This window comes from Chionomys nivalis, chromosome 26 (assembly GCF_950005125.1).
Source record: "Chionomys nivalis chromosome 26, mChiNiv1.1, whole genome shotgun sequence".
NCBI lineage: Eukaryota > Metazoa > Chordata > Mammalia > Rodentia > Cricetidae > Chionomys > Chionomys nivalis.
In genome coordinates this window covers 15,987,626-15,993,342 of record NC_080111.1, presented here as the reverse complement: position 1 = coordinate 15,993,342, position 5,717 = coordinate 15,987,626, and the positions used below count along the sequence as shown (strand labels likewise).

General features: G+C 43.6%; 1 non-coding gene across 1 annotated transcript; it reads left to right on the top strand.

Moving 5' to 3' along the window:
* The first annotated feature begins 5,284 nt into the window (after positions 1-5,284).
* LOC130867148 (U6 spliceosomal RNA) lies at positions 5,285-5,391 on the top strand. Its single transcript, XR_009056416.1, has one exon. It is a non-coding gene; the product is annotated as a U6 spliceosomal RNA (small nuclear RNA).
* Positions 5,392-5,717: the final 326 nt, after the last annotated feature.

The following is a 5,717-nucleotide window of genomic DNA, read 5'->3' as shown; positions in this document are numbered from 1 at the left end:
TTTTAGGGAGTGGGGGAGGGGCTGCATGGTCCAGCTGGAATCATCAGGGTCCCAATTCCCAGAAGACCGGGAATTTGGAGGTGCCGCAGTCCTAGCATCCCAGACCAGTGCTGCAAGACACTGGCTACTGAGGGAGGGCCAGGAGTGCAGAGCCCCAAAGCCATGGATAGTGGAGAGCTCTGTCTATTTGTCCCCACAGTGACAAAATTTTCTAGGTCTTGAAGGATGGTAAGCTCAAGGCTTCCCTCTGGTGGCCAATGTGTCCCATTATCAAGATCTTATTGAGGCCAAATCTTAGTGCATAGGGAAATTAGCCATTAGGGACAGATTGTATCAGACAGTCCCAATTTATAAAGATTTTGTAAGAGGCATCCCAGGGAGGATAGCGGATTTGGCTTCGAATTGCAAGCTCCCATTTTAAAAGTCTATGCCCAACTGTGTGGCTCAAGACTATTACAGCTCATTTGCCCAAATAGCTCTTAGGCCAGAATGGGGCTGTGAAGATTGAGTGCTAACCATCCCTAAAACAAACAAAATTCACCTCAGTGAAAGTCTGTTTTCACTGCTAGGATCAGGCTCTTGGCGCGATCTGTGTCTTCAACAAAAGCCCGGTAATCAACAAAAGTAAACATGAACGGGTCTCCCCAAACCCTATAGCATGGACAACAAAAAGGGACTCACCAAGTCACAGCTGCTGTAGTCCAGGATCCGGTTTTAGCCTGTCATGGATTTCTTTGCTTCTGGCCACCTTGATCTCAAACTCTGAATGTAGCCCTAAAAAACACTTCATCTAATTTCTGTCTTTAGTCTTTTTCTGAATTTTGGTGATCCCTTTAAATGAATCACACTGATTCTTAGCTTATTCAAATCTCTAGTCAACAGCTGCCAACATCAGTTTCTACCTCAGTTTACCAAACAGTTTCCATGATTGCGATGCAATATTTCTAAGTTAATTTCCATCTTCAGAATTATATAGTTGAGGGCTGGAGAGATCGCTTAGAGGTTAAGAGCATTGCCTGCTCTTCCAAAGGTCCTGAGTTCAATTCCCAGCAACCACATGGTGGCTCACAACCATCTGTAAGGGGGTCTGGTGCCCACTTCTGGCCAGCAGGCATACACACAGAATATTGTATACATAATAAATAAATATAAAAAAATAAAAAAAAAAGAATTATATAGTTGAGCCAGGCACACGCCTTTAATCCCGGCACTTGGGAGGCAGAGGCAGGCAGATCTCTGTGAGTTCCAGACCAGTCTGGTCTACAAGAGCTAGTTCCAGGATAGGCTCCAAAACCACAGAGAAACCCTGTCTCGAAAAACCAAAAAAAAAAAAAAAAAAAAAAAATTATATAGTTGAGGAGCGTGGTGTACAGTGGTATAGCACAAACTTAACACGTATGTGGGCTTGAGTTCAATCCCCAATACGAAAAAGGAGAAGGAACTGGTTCTCAATTTAAGAGTCCTCGGATCTTAAATCTGGGACAAAAGGCTGAGGCGCCAATTTAACATATCAAAGCCAACCTGGCTGCCAGGTTGTCCCAGCATCCTTCAGTCCCTACGTGTTCCATGTTGACCCACTCAACCCTACCCTGAAAGTTTCCCTCTCTCCCTTTCCCCTTTTTCCTCACACAGCCCAGCTCAGTCGGCTGGTCATGTACACCCTGGACTCTGTCATATGCATCTGGCTGTTTGACTGTTCTCTCCCTCAGATCTACAGTAAACCTTCTTCTCCACCATACCTAGGTGCAATCGTGTTCTCCTCTTATTTCTAAGTGGCTCCTAGTAGGTCAAATACTAGGTTTTGCATAAGAAGATTGCAGGGGACCTCAAAGTCAGCTCAAGACCCTCCGAAGACCGAGTTCTCAGCACAAAGGAGATTTTCCCTAGAGGGACAAAGGGCAGGGAACAAGAGACAAAGACAGGAGATAGAGGACGAGGGAGAAAGGGAAGGAACAAGGGAGAGGGAGAAGGGACAAAGGACGACCTCAGTATAGAGAGGAGACACACCTGTCCCGTAGGAAAATGGCAGTTTATAAAGGTAGAAAGGGAAACCCTGTGTAACGAGGAGGTGTTTAGTTTTAATTGGGCATGTTAATTAGGTGAGCCAAAGGTGGCTTTTGTTTGATGGACTTCAATACTTTGATAGCTGGAACTTGATGGTCAGTCTCAAAAGGAGGAAGCATCCAAATAAAGGAATGGACCTTGGTGTCTGACATTAGGAATGTAATCTTAACAGTATTTCTGTAAGGGAGAGGGAATGGGGGGAAGGGCAAGGCCTGCAGAGCCACGTTTGCCATGCTCAAGCTGGCTAGGATCTCTTCAAAAACTGTACAGAGTTCTGGTTGATTAAAGTAGTAAAGCTACTGAGAGAGCTTCAATAGCTAACATACTGTAATCTACCAAACAAAAAGCTAGCTCAATTCCATTCCCTTTGAAAACAGTGCTTTCTAAAGACCTCATAGTCCTAAAGAATTTACTCCAGGTAGCTTACCCTCTCTGAAATTTATCTAAGCAGAGTCTATGACTCCTCCAGTCATATTTCTTAATAAAACAAAAGCTCATGGCAAAGAACTGGATACTGACTTGGAAAATTTGCTGACTGCAGACCTGGAAGGATCCTGGATTCTGATGGTAGTTAGGCTGAAAACTTAAGCAGGACAGAGTTGGCCAAGAGAAAGGGGATAATCCTTTGAAATCCTTTCAGCCATATGAGTTTAAATACCTGTACCATGTCTTGATCTTACAGAACTATGCCTTTAATCAATTACCATGGAGCAATTTTTAATTTTGGTAGTTTACTGTTCTCAGCAGAGAGTTAAAAAGCAAATACTCAGGGACTGGAGAGATGGCTCAGTGGTTAAGAGCATTGCCTGCTCTTCCAAAGGATCTGAGTTCAATTCCCAGCAACCACATGGTGGCTCACAACCATCTTTAATGGAGTCTGGTGCCCTCTTCTGGCCTGCAAGCATACAGACAGAATATTGTATACATAATAAATCAATAAATATTAAAAAAAGACATAAAATAATTAAAAAAAAGCAAATACTTAGAAGGGTGGCATTTTCCTTGTTCAAAACTCTTTACAGTATGTTTAAAAATTTAATTCTTTAAGACTTATTCCTTGTTTTTATAGTGTGTTAGTTGTAAATTTAAATGCGTTGAAAGAGGGAACATTAATCTAGGAAAATTTTCTATAATGAGTCAGACAGTTATTATCTAAAGCTTGCATGCTCATTTGTAGACTATTATTTCCTCCATTCCTTCTTTCTGTTTTTAGCTCTTTACTATTTCCTCCCTGCTTTCTGTGTGTGTGTATGTGTGTGTGTGTGAGAGAGAGAGAGAGAGAGAGAGAGAGAGAGAGGAGAGAGAGGAGAGAGAGAGAGAGAGAGAGAGAGAGAGAGAGAGAGAGAGAAAGAGAGAGAGAGAGGAGAGAGAGAGAGGAGAGAGAGAGAGAGAGAGAAGAGAGAGAGGAGAGAGAGAGAGAGAAGAGAGAGAGGAGAGAGGAGAAAGAGAGAGGAGAGAGAGAGGAGAGAGAGAGGAAAGAGAGAGAGGGGAAGGAGAGAGAGAAAGGAGAGAGAGAGAGAAAGGAGAGAGAGAGAAGAGAGAGAAAGGAGAGACAGAAAGGAGAGAGAGAGACAGAAAGGAGAGAGAGGGAGGAGAGAAAGGAAAGAGAAAGAGGAGAGAGAGAGGAAAGAGGAGAGGAGAGGGAGAGAGAGAGGAGAGAGAGAGAGAGAGAAAGAGAGAGAGAGAGAGAGAGATCTGTGTCTCTGCACATAGGTGTGGTTGTTTCAGGAGTCTAGGCAGCCAGGAAACGAACAAGAGGCCTCTTACAACATAGTGAAGGTCAACCCATGACAATGGATTCCAAACACCCATATATACTCAGAAAGGGACTCTTCATATTTTCAAGAGTATATCAGAACAATTTCCAGACCTGAGATTAAGACTATATCACAAGAATAAGTGATTGACAGTCTGGGCTGGCTGAAGTCATCTACAGGCCTGTTTGATGCCATAAAGTTATTGTGGGTGAAAGATAACCATGGGCAGCATGGGTCCTCACAGTTCATGTTGGCTGAAGACACCTTCACGTTCTGCCATATGAGGAGGTGCCAGTTTAGTAAGCAAAGACATGATGGACAAATTGTAGAGGAAGTAAAGCAGAACAGTTCATGTGCTGTGGAAAGAAGCAGATTGAAGAAGCAAAGACCATGATGAGGACCTGGCTGATGTGGATGGGCTGCTTGCTACATGGGGTCAGGGTGATTCATGACCCAGACTGTGTTGAGGGCTACGTCTGGGTCCTGTTGGTCCTACTGCAGCCAGTGTCTGTGGTGACACTCATGACCCATATTGCCACCAAAGACCACAAGGATTTCAGGAGTCTTGTCTGCCACCTGTGACCATTTTTGTGCTTAAAGACCATTCTACCGCTGTGGTCATGCTGATCTGAATGGCCTGAGTTGCTACCAAGTGCCATGTAGGCCCAAGCCGTGGCATAGAGACATGTCTAGGTCTGTGGCCCCACTGCAGCCAGAGTCTGTGTTGATGTCTGTGGCTCCTGAATCCATTGAAGGTCATGCCAATGCTTGGGGTTCTGGGATGCTCTCTGGGGCCATGTTGCTATTCAAAGGCCACACAACCACTTGAGTGGTGCCAATCTGAGTGTCCCTCTGGGGCCATGGAGATATCCAGGCTCAGACTGCTGCCAAGGACAAGTCTGGGCCCATGTTATCACAGCCAGGGTCTATGTTGGTATGCATGGACCATGTTGCCACCAAAGGCCACATGGATGTCTGAGTATAGACCATAACCTGTGGTTATGTTGGTGTCTGGGGCCTGTCCTGCTGTAGGAGCCACGGCGATCTGAGTGACTTCTGCTGCTACATGGGGCCATGATTGCTCACATCTGGGCTGCTGTCAAGAGTCATGTCTGACTCCATGTCTCCACAGCAGCCAGGATCTGAGTTGATGTCTGTGGCTCCTGTTACCACCTAGGGCCATGAAGATGAGACTATGTTGGTGTCTGTGTGCAAAGCTGGTGCTGTGGTCACATTGATCTGGGTGGCATTGGGTTAATTAATTTTTCAGGGTTTTCTTTTGAGGGGAATTCTGCAAGGATGTTGGCCAGACACTGGGAAGTGAGCAGAATTGGGTGCATGATGTGAAATTCCCATAGAATCAATCAAGAATTATGGTTAAAGAGAGAGAGAGAGAGAGAGAGAGAGAAGGGGTTGAAACTGAATAGGATGTTTAGGAAAAATGACCTCTAAGAAATTAGTTTCTGCTCACTTCAGCAGCACATATACTAAAATTGGAACAATACAGAGAAGATTATCATGGCCCCTACGCAAGGATGACACGCAAACTCATGAAGCGTCCCTTATTTTTTATTTTGAGTGGTATTATTTATACATCAATAAAATAATAAAAAACCAAAATTATAGGTGGAAGGGAGACATTTACTCTTAGGACAGACTTTTCTAAATTCTTTGTATTTCAGAATTTATTCATCAATAAATTATTTAGTAGAATTAAGAAAATCTGATGGTATATTAAAGTAGGCTAGCAAATAATAGCAATACAATTTCAAGTGTTTATAGGCATGAAGTATTCCACATACTTGAAGTTATATGCTTTGGGCCTTGTGGAAATGTAATTAAGTGCTACATTTTTACTTTTGGAAATGTTATGCAAGGAACATTTAATAAATAACT